Here is a 17,739-nt window from a genome sequence, read left to right on the forward strand (position 1 = left end):
ATAATCTTCAACCGATTCCACGGACGCTCGGCAACACTCGCTCGCGCCTTTGTCTTCGATCCATCTGCGAATTCCGCGATAACACAAACCCCGAGAATTCAAAAGTCGAGTAATCAGGGACGAAAAAATGAGCGAGAAATCTCGAAGAGCGGAAGAAAAATGGGAAATATTGATCAAGGGCGTACCAAACGTATGCGCCTTGGTAAATTCTCAATGTACAAATATACACGGAGGCTTTACGAAGCGCATTGAGTAGTCGGCAGCGCGCGACAACGGAACTTTCTCGCTTCTCTCGCGGTGTGCTCGACGTTTGCTCGTTCTCGCGATCCAGTTTTCTTGAATTATTCCCCGGCGAGCACGAAGCCTTTTATATTCACGGGCTCATTTATGCGCGGACTTTACAATAGCGGAGCTATTAAACAGGCGCTGATTGGCGCTCGATCGAGCCGGACGTAGCGGAGATGAATTATGGGCTCGATTCGATGGGCGTTCGAAAAATCAATGGCAGTTGGCTAAAAAGTCTCGGGACGTTGCTATGTGACGTCGGAAGCCGAAGCAAGGAATTCACGTTTCGTTAGATCGACGGGAAAAAGAATAGTTCACAGACGCGAATAATTCGAATAAGTTTCCGAAACTTTAGCGCGCACTTTTGGTCGCATGACGTGTTTATGACTTTTCACGATAAAACGAGAAACTTTCTCGCGAGAGTCCCAGCCCGGATCAGGAATCTCGCAGTCGTGGTCGTTTTTAAAGGTGAACACGCAATAGCGAGAAAATTAAATCCGGATGTTGAGCATAGAATGTAGTTCAATGATCAGTGAAAGAGGCAAGAGCGAGAGAGCAAAGTCGAAACGAGAGTGGGCTTGAACTCGATTGAACCAATTTATTCAAATCTTTATCCAAACCCTGCTTCTTCCATTTTCAGTAAATTCTGATTCGAAAGAAACTCGATGGAGAATCTTTTAAAAATTATTACTCTCAGCAATGACCGGCGAGAGGATTCGAATACTCCTTAAAATAGTGAGAAAATTTCGCTTTCTTTGCAATGCAAACCATCGAGAGTTTGCCAAGAACAATGATTCTCAAATGGCGCCCTAATTACTGCAACGAGCAGTCAGGCATTAATTCATTCACGCGAAACCGCGTGTGGAAAATCTCATCGGAGCGTTGGATTAAATCCACAAAATATCGTTTCACTGAAAGGTGAACGAAGCTTCAATCGGACTCTTCGCACAAGATCTCTCGCTTCGCTTTTAGCTCCTCGGAAAACGCACCCGACAGCACAGCTTGAGAGTCCTTTTTGGCAAACGAGGATTAACCAGGAAAAAAGAGGAATTCGCTTTTCCGTTGATTCAAAAAAATCGAGTCAATGAAAAAAAATGGGAATTGAGTGCAAAACCAGAGAACACTCGGCAGGAAGCTTCCTACGAATTCGAATCGACACTCCCCCGCATCGAAGCGTTGTTTCAAGAGTTTCATATCGTCGAACAACAGCGGAAAGTTTTTCATTCGATCGAAACAGTGAATCGCCCGGGGTGTGGTAGTGGCACTTGGTCTGTGCAGGTGCGTGAACGCGACTTCGAGTGAGGAAGTTGGATGCTCGAATAATTAACGTCTTCCGGGGATAACGGTATGCTTGCAACGCGACGCAGTGTGTCGATCGGCTCTTGCAGTACGAGATATTTAAGGTCGAACGGACGCGATGGTCGATGATCCACCGGGCGAAAAATCGCGCAAGGAAAATCCATTCTCGTTTGCAAAAAAGTCGAATCGTTGCGTCAAACTGGAGAGAGAAAAAAAATGGGTTTCCAATGAAAAAATGGCCCCTCAATTTTTCACAAACTCCACGAGTCCCTTCACTAAATTCCCGAATAATTTTTCGCCCTACTGAAATCATCGCCGATAAAATCATCCGATGACCCGGAATCCTCGAAATCCGACAAAAATAATGGACATTCCGCCTAGAGTGGCCCGTGCTCAGGGTCCTTCTCGTCTCTTATTTGTCCGAGTCTGTCTACACACGGATCATGACTACTCGCCAGTCGTGATTCAAGGATACGTACAGAGCTGTACAGGCGCGACTCTACGTGACATAGAGACCGAGGTATTATGCGGTGAGACGACATGAGCCACAGCAATTCGCGACGTCCCGCTAGACAGGGAAGATCGATCGAACAATGTGTAACGGTGTATTGCTGGTAATACGATTTAATTGATTTCGTAGTTCGAGTAACTCGTTCGAGGCCCTCGCACTCGGATCTCGAATAAAAATTGATCGAACCTTTCCGTTCGTCACAATTCGCCACTAATTTCAGATCGGTTCTCCTCGGTCCCTCGGACGGCTGAAACTGTGCGACGATTTATTGCCCGATGAGAAACGCACCTGCGGAAAATGTTAGTGGAAAAGCTCCGATCGACGCGGACCTTGAAACAGCGCGATTCCGGGACGAAACCGCGACGAGCTCGAGTCTTTTTTCCCGCGGATGCTCGATCAATCGCAGCGACATTGGAGTGAAGAATGAGCTGATAAAAATAGAGAATCCTGGATAAAGTTTATGGCAATGCGGGGATAAAAGTGGTCGGTGGGAATGATGCCGGAAAACCTTCGATCGGTACGAGGCAGTCGAGAATTCACGCCGCCAGGTCATCCACATACCGGTCATTAGTATAACTCGTGTCACAACTCGATAGTTTCATACAATATCGTTCTGTAATCTGTACAGTTACATTCATGAATAAACAGCTCGTGTAGATCGACCGTTATCCTGCTTTTGTGCATAGTTCATCGCTCGAAAAAACGGCGCTGATTCAATGCTCGCCGCTGTTTTTTACGCCTTTACATTACTCCGAGACGCGCTTGGACTCGAAGCCTTCGACAAGCGGCTAATCGTATTCCACGGACGTGCGATCGCACGTTAAAAGTGCGCGATATCTATTCCGCTATCCTGCAATAAAGAGGAGGCCGCGATTAATCGAACGTTGTTTGATGAAACTGCGAGGCGGTTGCGACCCTGCGAGGTCACGGGGACCGACTCGTTTCTCGTGGACACGCCTTGTCCAAGGATCCAGGGCGTGTTTGTAATTGCACTTGCGGTATTCCGCGTTTTTACGAGCGCGCGTCGAGCGCCGATTAAATCTGAGGCGGAAAAAAGTCAAATTTGTTTTGTCCTTTCGTGCGTTTTTTGCGACAAAGCTCGCATGGAATCCGTCACAAAGTGGCAGCGCGCATCGAACTTGGTCGTCGAAGCGAGGAATTTGGAAAAAGTGTTTCGATCGACGAGCGCACGAAATTGCCTTCGACTTTCGTTCCGCTGCTCAAACGCCTCCGGCTTCGCGTTCTCAATCGCCGTACAAACTTCGGCCGAATTATTGACCAGTTATAATCGAAAGCTCATTTATTTTTCGTAGTTTATCGTCGCGGTTATTGCCACGAGGTGCTAACCGGCTGTTATGATATCATCACAGCCGAGCAAACCGTCACTCTGCAACGTAACGCGTCTGGCCGGCTCTCCGCGCGTTCGCCACTCTCGCCTCGACACACCGCTCAAAACTTGCGTAACCCCGAAGAATGAGAAGACGCGCGCGATCTTTCTCGTGGCGCCTTCTAACCAGAGGATCGTCTACGCGGATTCTCCGAGCTCGGAGTTCAAGTGAGAAATTCGTGGGCCTGGAACACGACCGAGGGTCGTGTTCCGGGCTCTCACTTGCGGCATCCGCCAACCAAATCCGAACTGAAACCACACATTTTTATGTCCGGAGTTCCAAAATTCGGAGCTGACACGATTCCGAAGAATTCTCTACAATTTTTTGCAATTCCAAGCCCTTTTTCGAGCCCAAAGTCGTCCGAATCAACGTCAAATATCCCATGGATTGGTCACCGATGAAAAGGAAGCTTGAACGAAGCAATCTAAATGATTTCAGTACAGAAAGCTCAGAATCAGCGGGGATCGAAGAGGGAGAAAAAAGCTGAATAAAGCCGGCGCGAAATGTGGGAATTGGATGAATCGTAGGAAAGAGAAGGAAGTGTGTTGAACCGCAGGTATGTCTCTATACATAGGATGGATCTGACGCGGTGGTTCATCGGGCGAGTGAAAGTGATGCGCGGTGGCTACGGCACCGGCGTAGCCTCTCGGAGTCTCCGGCAGCGTTCGTCCAAGGCTGTTAATCGAGAAAACCTGATACTTATTCAATTCGTCGAGATTTTTTTCTAGTATTGAATGAAGAGTTACTTTGTTTGCAAATGAGAAGCGAAGTTCACTGTTGCGTAACGCGGCGCTGCTCGAAAAGAAAGTCCGGAACGAAGATTTTATTTGAATAAAATGATAAATGGAGGGTGATAAGGTCACGGCGCGAGTGGTTTGGAGCTTCGACGAGGGATTCGATTGAGTTTGAGGATCCAGGAGAAATATTGTCGACCCGAAATAATTGGAGGCCCGCGGGAATCGCGTTGCATCACGATTGCGTTGCGTGTGACAAATGACGCGGCTCGAGGGGGCAGCGAGAGGAATCGTCGTACGCACGAGCATGTGTTATTCAGGTGGCAAAAGCAGGCGCGAGGTTGACGACACCGGTTATTCAATGGTGTATGACTGGCGAGACTTCTAACGACGACGAAGTTCGTGTCGTGGAAGTTCGATCGCTCGAAGCCACGAGAATGTGCGGGGACGAGAAGAGCGAGGGACTGAAAATACGTGTGCGTTTTATGTGCACGTACGAGTTTGTCGCATGACAACGAGAGCCGCGTAAGCGAAGAGGATCTCGACGTGCGTAAATACGCTCTCGAGACTCCTCAGGAGCCTCGTCTCCGTCGTCTTTCCTTCTGATCACGTCCTCGGCTCGCGGTACGTCCGATTCGCTCGGCGCTGCACGTTCGTTCACACACGAGGCGAAGGAAACGCTGCCGCGGTGCGTCGACACTGCTAACGAAAAGGCCCTCGAGCACCGAATCCAACGCGCCGAGCACGAGAACCAGAGCCCTTTTGACGCGGAGCCTTGGAATTGTGCCCCGAAGCTAGCCTCGGAACCACGTCCCTGCTCAAAGAGAACCGCCCTTAGAAACGACCTCCTAAGTGGTCCAAGGTTCGATGAACTTTAGACGGCTCGTGTCACGTTTGCAACGTCGACTGAGGAGCTTTAAAAACTCACCAGGGCTCAAGCAACTCCGGAATCCCGTTTTCCCTGCTGGCGCTCTTTTCGTTGTCCGAGCTTTCGTGGACACGAAGAATTAACGATTCGTTGACACATTGTCAGCCACCGAAGCCGGGACGCCCGCAGATTCCATTTTTTCGGAGATTTTCAATCAGGGACACGAGCAACAGTGACCTTTAGAGAGCCTCTTCGCTTGCAGTGCCATATTCGATTCGATTCTAAAGGTCTCACCACGTGCAGAGCCGCGTTGGGAAAGATATTTCACGCAGGCAGTCCCACCGTATTCTGCCTCTTCGAAAGTCTCATCGAGCGTCTTATTCCTCGGCTCAACGCTTTCGAGGACGGAAGCATCACACGGGGCTCGGGATCGTCGCGCGTGTCGGGAGGGAATTAAAATTTTTTATGGATCCAAAGTACCTGGACGCCGAGAAAATATGGAAGAATAAATGAAACGGTTTTTTACTCAGGGACACGCAACACCTGAAAAACGTTCCTTTTCGAAAGCAGATTAATATCTAACTAAATATTCAAACGGAGAAAGTTTTTCGAAAACTTTAGTTGTGCGGGCGTGAAAGGAATTCGTCGGTTTTTTATGCCCCACGGAAACGTGACAAAAGTTCTTCTCCGACTTTTTCTGCTAAATCGTTCGATGCAAGTGTTTTTCCCCATTCTTTAAGGGGTCGCCCCGCGCGGCAGTCGGATTTTTTGGAGCTTTTTCGTGACTTTTTTGCGGCAGAACAAAAACATAGATTTTTGAAATTTGAAGAACTCATTTATTGGTCAAATTTCAAAAGTCTGTTTTTTTTTCTCGCCGCAAAAAAATCGCGAAAAACCCCCAAAAAATCCGGTCGCCGCACGGACTGACCCCCTCGACGAATCGACCTTTTGTTCATAAGCGTTTTCGAAGAACGCTGATGACTTTTGAAGACCGAGCGAGAACTCTCGGATAGAAGTTTCCTTCGTTTCGTTCTCCACCAAAAATATGAATGGATTCTCAGCCAACTGGATTATTCCAAACCACAATTGATCCAAGATTCAGTGAATGAAGCCCAAACCGAATGCCCTTCGCCGGCGTTCCGACAAAGAGTAACGTGCATTGTATAAAAAAAATTTCACCGCACCTCAGTCGCAGTCAGCCTCGGCCATTTAATCATTTAACCGATCTTTTTTATGAACCAGTCACACACGATTGTTGAGCACATTTTCGGCCTCGAGGCTCTTCGCGTTCTGTCCGTTTATTCTCGGCGTACAAATTCAAACGGATTCGTACCTTTTGTGCTGCAGTTCCCCAGGCCTTCGAGCGCATCCACAATGCCAAATTTCCAATATTGCGAAAGATTCTCGCTCGTGGAATTGAACTCGAACGTGCGTTTATTTAGGCCCCCAGTGATGAGGGCGAATCTCAGTTTGATGAAACTGCTGCCACTCACGCCGCGGAGCCACCGGAAGTTTCGTTTTTCACTTTCCATCGATCCTCCACCGTCTTCCTTCCCGCCCCTCCGTAGTTTCTTTCTCCCTTCGCTCATCGAGATTCCGCGTTTGCTGTATGGGACTGAAGGACCGTCCACAACGATGCTTTTCCAGACACAAATTTTCAAGGCGCTCGATTATAATCGAAAAGGGACTTTGAACGAGTGACTTTTCGCTCGCTGTTTCTCGCTCGGATCGAGCTGCAGCGGAGATGAGAAGCGAATTAGCCAATTCTCAGTTTTTAATCGTTCGTTGTGAAGCTACCTTTCGTGAGTGCGCGTTGGCGCGATAGAAAGTGGCGAGAAAGAATGACCATCGTGACAACGGCATCAGAGAATCAGCGAGCGAAATACAAAGCAGTTTCGCGATTTGAAATTCGCCTCGAGAGTCGCGGCTCTTTCGCGCAGCTACTCTCGCTTGTTTTTCTTTATTTTTGCCTCTTTCTCGCTTAATCCTTCGCCGGGTGTACCCGCTGCTCGCGGCATCGTGAATTTCATTTGCCGAAGGAGAGTCTCGTCCACGGGTTTCGCCTTTTTGCGCGCGCCCTGACTCTTAAGTGTCGCCCAGTTTTCGAAGATCCGTCAGCGCCGTCAGCGGCCCTCGCGAACGATTCTCCTCGCACCTGGCTCCGAGCGTCCCTCGATTTTGGGCCTTTGTACCAGAGTTTTTAGCAGGACGATCACGAACCGATTAGGCATGATTGATGGCTGGAGCGTTCGATCAATCGATCAGGAACCGCTGAAAAACGTTGAAGAAAGTTTGAGAAAGATGAGAGAAAGAAAGGAGAGAAAAAATTCCAATCCTCCGTTGCTCCGAGGTCGACGAATCCCCCATTTCAAAACCCGGAAACTCGGCGTCGAATTTGAATTTAATTCGAGACATCCGGGGATATTAGCTAATCGCTTCATCGCCCTGCTCTTCCGTAGGATCGATATCTCCCAGTATCGACTTACAAATCTCACAACACTTTTGTTATCTACGAAACATCGAGAGCTCCGCTCCACCGGAGGAAGATTCAACTTTCACTTTTTTTTCACCGTTCATTATATTCACGCCTACTTATTTCCATTAAATTCATTGATTTATTAAGCATCTACGACACAACGGGAAGCTCGGTGGACTTATCGAGGGGGTTATGCAAATCCTTGCGCCAAATACCTCCGGACGACGAAGGGATTTCATCCGAGTGGGCGGTCGAGGAATGAAAAGGGAAACATATTTTTCCATTGATCTTGGAGCTCCTCGGGGCGTGAATGCCTCGAAATTAAGCATCAAATCGGCTGTATTCGAACGACCTGAATAATCGAGAAAAAACCAGAAAAATCGAGCTCTTCGGAGGGCTTACACCGACGTCGTCCTCGCGGCGATCGATCCTCAAAAGCAGCGAGACCGAGAGGTTCGATCGTCGACGCAATCCCACAACCCTCACTCCGTGTGGAGTACTCGAGTGAAAAAACTTGTCCAGAGATCCGAGACGAGAACAAAGTTCTCGAAGCATGCAGTAGCATCGGTTCCGTTCTGAATATCCCAAGGAGCAACACTCGGCCGCTGAGTCTGGGGCGGCGTTTAGAAGCGAAAGAGTTGAGAATGGCTGCAAACTGCTGGTAGTTCGGTTCGCAGTGGTCTCGCCAACTTACAGCGGCCTGTACGAGCGTCGACACAATGACCGAGTCGGCCGCTTTTTTCCATTCGCACGCTTCTATTTATAAAATAAAGTACGCTCGATCGCAGGAGTTTTGCGGAAAATGGCTCGAGACTGTTTCGCATCGGGTGTGGTCCAAACTGCTCAATTTTTCTCCCAACTACCCTCGAAAATGTGTTTCGACCTTATCGAAAATTCAATACAATACGAAACTTCAGCCACGAAGCTCCAGCGACTTCCGTCAGCCATTCGAGCCCGTAGAATTTCAAAATAAACTTCACCCAACAAAATCCACTCTCTCCTCACGAGAGCCTACGAAAAAGCGCACGAAATTGGCAAAAGACAAACCTCAATTGGTGTCGCTCGACTTATTATAACGCTGTCTCGACAGAACAGCGGAGATGCAGCTCGCATAGGAACCGGAATGCGGCACACGGAGCACCAGCCAAGGAGAACCACTCTGCGAGCTGCACCCCACATATTCCCGAGCTCTTGTTATATATAAACATATATTATAATCGAAGATATACAGATACATAGACATGTCGATGTTTGCGTCTATAATCATGGAGAAACCGTCGTCACGACGTGCTCTCGTGCTCCTTGCACGTGCATGTACTTTAGCTATAAACACGGCGCAAGATTCCCCCGTGCATCCTGCATCGAGCTCTTCAACGTGGCAATCCAATTACGAAATGTTAAGAAAGTCCTTGAACGAATTTCAGGAAATTATCACTGCAGAATCCCTTGAGAGACCGATCTCTGAAGAGACGACTCAATTTCTCTCGTTACTTTGCGCATTCAATACTGGAATCCGTAAAGTCGAGACTCGGTCTGTTCGAAACGATTCAACGATCACGTGGCTTATTATACGCTCGAGGTTTATTATCTAGTGTGAATATTGCCGGGTCATTATTGATGTTGTACTAAAACATAAGAAACGAGGGATAAGTGAAAAATAGGTTGATCATGTTTTTGTTTTGCTGCTCGATTTTTAATTCTATCAAAAAATCGTTGATTGTTGATTTAAGATCGATTTTGTTCGTCATTGATTTGACTGCAATGGATAACTCACGATAAACCAATTTCACGTATTAAATCCGATCACACAATAAATGTCAAGCCACGATTAATACGCTCCTATTAGTCTTGACAAAATTCTGGTTGGAGTCACGCGTCGATTTTCTGAGGCCTTGTTGGATTTACGATTCTAACGTTTGCCCGTTGTCACGAGTCTGTAATTTCTTCGAAAAGAGCACCTATTTATTGTGAATTCTGGTTTTAATTGAAATATACAATTAACTTGAATTCAAATCTTTTCAGATTAATGAGCCACGATTATTCTTCGTCGATGAAGATCAATGAATATTCGAATCTATTCTCATATTCAAGACGGTGAAAACGAGAAAAAATGTCGATTCTTCCAAATGTCATTGATCACATTTTTCGGAATGCTCCAGCAAGGACCATTCGTTCGATTATCCAAAGGAAACGATAACATAAAATTGGAAGAAAATGCAAAGTAATGGTCGATTTTATGTGAATTTTCAATCCGCTGGTCCTACGGGATCGCGTTGAAACAGAAGATCGGAGCAATCGAAGGGATCGACGGTCCGTGTGTGCAGTCGCTCTTCGCATGGGAGCGCGAGTCTTTTTTATCTATTTTATGTGCATCCGTAGTAAATTGTAACGAGACACTCGTCTTGCCACGTAATTGATGTTTCGTTTCCACGATACGTTTACGTGTATGGAAGCGCACTGAGATAACTCCGAGACCGAGAGTCTTCCGCGAGAAAAGAAGATAAAAAGAGTTGGAGATGCAACCTCGAAGATAGGTGAGATCTATTGCCGGAGGAAATGGAAAGGAACGTGATAAGATCGTAACGGATCGAGGAATCGGGGAACGTCGATGATAGCTGTAAAGGTTTCCCGCACTGCTTGCGACTGTTGAGGTTTCTGGGAGTAAAATCATATTTACAAAAAGACGAAGGTCGAGGCGACCGTGAACGTTGGACTTTGAGTGTACACAAGAAATTTGAATGCTCGAAGATACTCGAACGTCGAGAAAGAACTCGAAGCGACTCGGTTTTGGCGGAAATTATTTTTGCACACTCAAAGAAAACCGTTACCCAAGGCCGCGAATTTATTTTGAGATGTGAAAACAACGGTCGTAGCTCGTCGTGAGCAAAACTTGTGAAAATTCGATCAAGAATATAAATATCCAACGTTCGCCTCGTTGACCCAGTCCCACTCGATCGCGTTTTCTTCGCTCAAAGGCCTTATTCTGGCTCGTTTTTCCCGATGGAATCGCGTGCGATTCCCTGGGGCTTCTCGGAGCATGAACAGGGAGAGAACCGACTTTATTCGTGTCATGGTCAACTTCCACAAAGCGAGCCACACCGCGGATGATCGGTGATCGCAACTCGCTTATAATTGCTCGAGAACGAGACGAGACTCGCAATAATTATAACGCGCTCTGATGCCCCTGGCTCTCTTCTTACCGAACACGCAATCCTTCTTGAGAATCGACCAACTTTTGTTTGACCCAATCGAGACATTGGAACGAATTATCACCGTTTGGATGCTCTCGTTTATCTTGAGATACGAACTTTAACGTAAAAAACTGACAACGTCACGATCGAAATAAGTTTTTTACGAAAGTTATTGAAAGTAGAAGAAAATTTTTAAAAAAAGTGTCCCAAAATGAAAGTGTTTCAAACGAGGATTCAACTTTGGACACCAAAAAAGTAAAAAAAATTTTAAAAATTTAAAAAAAAAGCGATTAACGGAGACCAATCGGTGAAATAATAAAAATAATATTCGAAAAAGTGAAAGAGCTTTGTTACGATTCGGAGACATTCATGGGTGGCAGTGCATTGTCACCGATAGACGGAACTGGGAGTCGAGTGCGTCTAAGCGATGAAAGCATGGACCGCGCCCTGGCTATCCCGGGATCGGCCCACGGATCAGCATCGTAACAAGTCTCATACGCGTGGACGAATGCCATGCACAGCGTAATAAAAAAACGATCCATGAATATATATTTCGATATGCATACACTTAAGCCGAAACGAAAATGCGAAGAAAGCACTCGAGCCAGCGAAGAGGCTCGGGTGAAAGTCGTATTATATCGAAAATGTCACTGAGTTTTAACCTTAAAGGCCTCTGCAAGAAGAGTGTCTTAGCCTCGAGCGAGAGCTACAGGCGAGGCAGTTTTTAGCTGCCGCCACCGCTATTCTCTCGGCAGTTTTAAATTTCTGTTTATGCCACATACTTGAACCTTGCTAAACTATTCCGCTCGTGTGAATGCCTCGACGATGGATTTATATTCTCGTGCACTCGTGCACGAACACTGACGAAGGAGAAGAATCCTTGCATCAGAGACTGGGCTCCTCTTTTCCTTTGCAGAGGCTCGAATAGCGATGTCCAGTGGCCCTGATCGAAGGAAATTGTGGTTGGAAGGATGGGAAGGGCTCGTCGCAGAGAAAGGGACTTCCAATCCAGGTCTCCTTTGGGAGGGCTCCTGATGACTGAAATTCCCATGGGACCACTTGACTCGTTATGTGACAGAAACACGGACGTCGCTTCAATCGTCTGATTTCTTGGATTTGATGGGGAAGGAAGACTTTTCGGACGCAACGACCTCAAAGGAGGATATTCCGGACAAAATGCCAATTCGTAGGTGCCCGAGTTGGGTTTGAAACAGCATTTTTTATGAGGCAACAATAGTGGAACGGTAGGCATAGCAAATGAAACAATTCATGATGGATATTCACAATGGCTCGAGTGACTTGCTCGTCGTCAGCTGCTTCCCCATTCCAAGAGCTCTATCAATTTGAATGCGTCTGATGGGATGACAATCCATTTGTGAGTTACCAGCCAATGTTTCGCTCCCACTCGGATATGCGAGCAACGACATTTCGCGAGGTAAACTTCGAGGGCGATCCACACGAGTATTTTGTATGAAAGAGTTCTGACTTGATGGAATTTGAAGTGAAATTTTGTAGTCAGGCTTTCGGTGATTTTTTTTCTAATATTTTGTGTCAACTTTTTATGCTTCGTTTGTAAAGGAGACCCAGAGTTTTATGGTTTTCGAATCTAGAAATTGGTGTGGTTTGAGATCGAAATAAAATTTCATAGAGAAAATTTATCGCTGCTTGCTCAAAGCGTTGGTAGTATGGCCTCGCACTTCGTTGGCTGAAAACGACGAATTTAATCGACTCTATATTTGAAAGGTTCTTCCCAACGACGAATCTATTGCAACAATCTCCTCAACATTTGAAGATTTCGAGCTCGTGAATGGAGCAAAAGTTTGGAATCTTCTCGACTTCGTTAACGTCCGTAGTAGAAACAGATTTTGACCCTCCGCAGGTGACAGCGAAAGCGATGAATCGTGAAATTAAATGAATTTTTTATGAGAAAGGAAAAAATGGATCGAACGACGAAGATTCGGCGGTGCTGCATTGAAAACAAAGAAAATAAAATCCTGAGGCTCCTTCACAGATTCGCGACTCGTTAAGCGATCAATTTTCCGGGATCGCTTAGCAAATAACACGAAACGAGTGAAGGCAGCGTGAACTTTACTGTTACTTTTCATTGGGATTTTGTACGTTCGACTGGCCGATGTACGCATAAAAGATATTTTGCAACTGAGAAGTGATAATCGTCGTCGAATATCATCCCATCGCCCTGTCTCGCTGCAGCATCGCTCGTTTTTAAATTTTTTCGTTTCCACACGCTTGCAACCTCGATGAAAGTTTTTCACTGAGCCCGATGGATTTCTGACCAGCTAAGAAAGAGCAGAGAATACATAAAATCTGAGCTGCGGTTCAACTCACTGCGGAGTAAAAACATAAACGACTTCCATGGTCAGCAGCCTCAATCATTTCAAAATTACACCAAAATTTCATCGAGCAAATGAACGAAGAAACCAAAATTGGAGTTTGGAAACTCGAATTTGTCACGTTTGTGGATTCCACGGGAAAAACGTTATAAAAATGAAATTCTACAAAAAATCTTTCTTCAAAGACTTGTGATCAACGATAAATGACACAATGCACGATTATTACCGAACTATTAATTCGAAAATCCGTTGACGAAATCATGTTCAAGTCTGTCGATCTAAAATAAATGAAAAAATTTGCCTACCATTTAAAAAAAAACGTGCCATCGCTTCGGGCTTTCGGGGTTGTTGAGCACGGTTCGATCAACGACATCGATGACGAATTTCATAATCGATATCATATCTCCGGTGATCGAAGAGGTACGATCTCACTGGAAGCGAAAAGATCGAAATAAAATCTTGGCAATTATAGCCCTGAGGCATCTCGCGCCCCCGGCTGTATTTGTTATTATAAATACATGTATTTTGCGCAAACCGGATTTTCAAGACTTTGCTACGTAGGCAGTGGTCATCGTGATATTCGTGCGTATGCACACGTGGCCTGGCTTGTATCCGTATAAATACTTTGTTAAAGAAAAAAAAGACGATCGACACCTAGATTGGAAGTCCATTCTACATCCTCGTTATTTTTCGATCAACCCCTGAACTTAAATGCCCTTGAAGACGATTGAATATTGACACTGATGGTGCCACTGCTCGAACTACGAAACCCGAAAGCTCTGAATTCGACTGTATTAGAACTCAACGTTGCAGATTGAACTATCGGCAGCGTGATTTCGATTGGGAATAATTGGGAGAACGTTTTGAAACGTTATTTTTATTAACGACTGACTTTACCCAATTTTTCGTGTAAAGATACGAGTATTCCTGTAAATCTTCCTTGGGAATTTGATTTTTTCCGTTACCGAAAGCAGCCTATAACCAATTCTACGCCACAAATCAGGTAAATTCGTTGCTTAGTTATAAGGAAGAACAAACAAATAAATAAACACACTTTCACATTTATATTATTAATAGGAATAGTCGATCGTCTTACTAGGATTTGGATTTAAAGTAAACTTGAATAATTCGAAGCACATTTAAATGATGCAACTATTTATTCATCCCATAAAATTCCATAAAATTATCCATTTGTTTCCCTACGAATAGAGTATAAATGCATTTGACGATAATCAAGTTCGGGAGTGCGCTGGAGAATCGTTGGATTTGTCACTCCTCAATAAGCTGAGACCATGATAAACAGTTTCGTCGTACTGTTGGGCAACTGACGAATATTGATGACGCCGGTCGAAGAACCAAGAGTGTTTTCAGTATCGCACACCGCTACCTTAGTTCCCGATTCGTTCAATATGGCCACAAAGTTTATTATTTTCTCTAAAATACAATGTGACGAAAAAACACTTTTCAGAGCACAGTTCCAATAATTTCAGCTTCTAATAGGTTACGAAATGCTCACCAGGGATGGTGAACTGCACAAATTGACTGACGATCTCCTCCGTGGGGTTGGTGATTTCCATATGATCGATGTACGTATCCGAACCTTCGTGATCGTCACCGAGGATCAGATCGCCGACGAAGAAATCAGAGTCATCGTTTAGACCGCGGGACTTGATCTGGAATCGTCGATCAACGATGATCTTGCATTTGAAAGAAATTTGCTTAAAAATTCTGCTCCGAGTGACCAATAAAACGATACTTTACCGCGTTGATTCTCGGGCTCGGCTCTACGATCTTATTTTCGGTGAGGACGATTCTAGTCTTCGTATTTTTTCCCAACTCGAAGGTCCGCTCGGCTGGACAAGAGAGCGCGAGATTCGCCAGGGCGAGAACCGCGAGGAGGTTGAATGTTGACGTATTGTAAATGTATTTCTGTCCAGTCACTGGCTCGACTCTTGTAATTGCTAAAAATGGCAAAAACTAATTCTAACTTATAAGAATTTGTCAAAAAAAAAAGATAAGTGGAGTTTTCCATCATTTAATCGGCATCCCCTGCGACATTGAGAATCTCGTTCGAAGAGAATCATTGCAGTGAAGAAGAAGCGGATTCAAAGGTGAAGTTGTAAATACTTTGTCGACGAACTCCGCGAAGGCTTATCCAGGGACGATGAAACGTAAGATTCGAATCATCGATTCTCAATGATTTTTGCTCAAACAAAAATCATTCGATCGCTCGTTACCACCCGGTGCGTCTAGGGGCGGAGAAAAGAGCGCGACTGGCCACCGGCGTACACGTATCAGCCAATCGACCGAACGCGAATGATAAGAGAAGCTGCGAATGTGTATCCACTTATGAGCGTATCAAAGTCAAATCGAGCGTGTGATCGATCGCAACCTAAGATAGGAGAATCGATTATAAGGATGAGCAGCGCGACGCTGGCTATGCAAAAGCGTTATTGGCCAAAAACGGCCTGGCAAGGAAAGCAATGATGATAAGCCGCGGTACCTTGAAGCTCGAAATTCTCAGAAATGTTTTCGTACCTCGATACTTTGAGATATTTCGTTTCAAGTCGATATCAAGTGGCCAAAGTTCTGCGAAATTTTTTCGAAATTAATGTTACGCGACTGAAATCATTGGAATACGAAATCATGCAGAAGAGTAGGAAACGTCACAGTCAGGCGAGATCGTTCTCGGTCGTTCAATCACCAAAGTGTGAGCAACGAACTCGTGATGAGTTTAACCGAAGCCTCATGAGAGTTTCTCAAGAAAAGAAAGGCTCGAAAACCGTAACATTCGAGTCGAAAAAAGTGCGGCAAGGGAGCGCGCTGCCCTTTTTTGCGTATTCGACGTCGAGCCGCCGCCGCCGCCGCCGCGAAGTTTGATACGTTTAATTCTGCACGTACAACAATTTTTCTATCTTCGCGTAGATTAGCGTATGCACGAAAGAGGCAGCACGAGCTAAAAACTCGAGTGCTGCAGAGTCCGCGTTCCTCTCAGCTCGACTACAGTTTCCTTAGGTACTCTCGGAGATCAGAGTTGCAAAACCTCCGGCAAGGTGACCCAGTTTCGCGAGGGCCGTATAGCGTGTAATCCTGAAAGCGGAGCGTCCTCAGCGCCTGGGATTGAGAATTCATCGGTACCCTTTGAAGCATATTATTCTCTCCGCATCGCTTCTATCCGTCCGTCGAAAGCTGTACGCGTTGCGTAATTCGAGTGTCTCGTTTTAGGTAAATAAAACATTATGAAGAGAGTAGAAATTCGCTACGTTTGTCAGTCCGAATGAGGCAAAAAACAGGATTAAATCACTCTTACTTTCCCCGCGGAGATTTTTGTCTACGAAAGTCATTCGACGATGATTTCGTCTGAATATTCAACCGAAATGACGCGCAGTTTACGTCACAGACTGTACCTGAGGAATCCACCATTCGAAGAGGCCGCTGAACAAGTGAAGAAACGCCGAGACTCTCGTCAAGGGATCTTTGTTTCCCAATCCTTTGACACTCCTAACGCTGAGACACGTATAAAAAGTATATAATTGTACTACAACGGCGTCCCGTAGGCGAGGCATCCTCCTTTTGTTTTTCTCTTGAATTTTCCTTTTTCTCCATCGTCCATCCTCGATAAGCCTCCCACATTGTTTATTACTTATCTCATTTGTTGAATGATCGATGAAAAGTCTCCCCGGTCAGAGCCCGCACGTATTCGAGCTCCATTGTCCTCGTTCAATACCTTCGAACCTTAAAGGAATCCCGACAAATGCCCGTACGTACTACCTCGAGCTGTTTCAACAATGCTGCTGTGATCTCCAGCCATTTGTATGCCTGTATACACACCGGAGGCATGTGTCACGTGCGAGAAATGCAGTTACACGTCCCACGCAATGGACGCGAGAGAATAACTGGCAATATAAGAATTATGGGAAAAAATGAGCGGAGAGAAGAGGAAGCTGAAGAAAGTTCAAAATATTTTATGAAAAAATTGGTTGAAGGGATAACAAATTAAGATTTTTTTGGTTTTTTTCATCTGCTGGAATGGGAAATGATTTGAAGCAACGAGACGTTGGGAAAGGCTTCGGGACGATCGGGAAAATTGAATGGAACCCTTCGAGCTTCATTGATGCAAAAGAATATCGATCGTTGTGGAATCGAAGGAAAGGAAAAAAAAAATTCTGTTAATATCGATGTTATTACGATTCAAACGCTGAACACGTTTGCCTCGTTTTGTATACACTGCAGACAGGTGATAAAAATTAACCGTTGGAGGCTTCTGCCTCATGTCCAAGTCACTGTTTATTTCTATCACTAGGAAAACACAAAAAAGTTTTGTAGGCCTCTTGAGTATTGAATCCGTGTGAAAACGTCACGTCAATAGTTGCAGAGATTAAATTAAATTAAATTAAATAGTGAGAAAAAATTTGGTTGAGACACTTGAAAATGTTCAATTTAACTAAAAATTTCACAAAATATTTAAATGCTTGATGCGTTCGAAAACTGGGAATACACACAAAAAAAGTTTTTCGTACCGACAACTGAAACAAAGAAAATCAACTATTTGATCTGGCAGAAATTTATTTGGTTAGTCAAGAAATAAGCAAATCCGTTTAACTAAATAACACATGAAATATATTGAACTTTCTTT

General features: G+C 45.2%; 1 long non-coding RNA gene across 2 annotated transcripts; it reads right to left on the reverse strand.

Annotated features, from left to right (window-relative positions):
- Nucleotides 1–14,257: 14,257 nt before the first annotated feature.
- LOC122410555 (uncharacterized) lies at nucleotides 14,258–16,705 on the reverse strand. Of its 2 annotated transcripts, XR_006260980.1 has the most exons (4): nucleotides 15,642–16,705; nucleotides 14,865–15,495; nucleotides 14,620–14,776; nucleotides 14,258–14,537 (listed from the first exon to the last, which is right to left on the reverse strand). It is a non-coding gene; the product is annotated as an uncharacterized lncRNA (long non-coding RNA). The 2 variants fall into 2 exon arrangements; XR_006260979.1 differs by having other exon boundaries at nucleotides 14,865–16,705.
- Between the last annotated feature and the right edge of the window lie 1,034 nt (nucleotides 16,706–17,739).

Source organism: Venturia canescens, chromosome 5, assembly GCF_019457755.1.
Source record: "Venturia canescens isolate UGA chromosome 5, ASM1945775v1, whole genome shotgun sequence".
NCBI classification, from domain to species: domain Eukaryota; kingdom Metazoa; phylum Arthropoda; class Insecta; order Hymenoptera; family Ichneumonidae; genus Venturia; species Venturia canescens.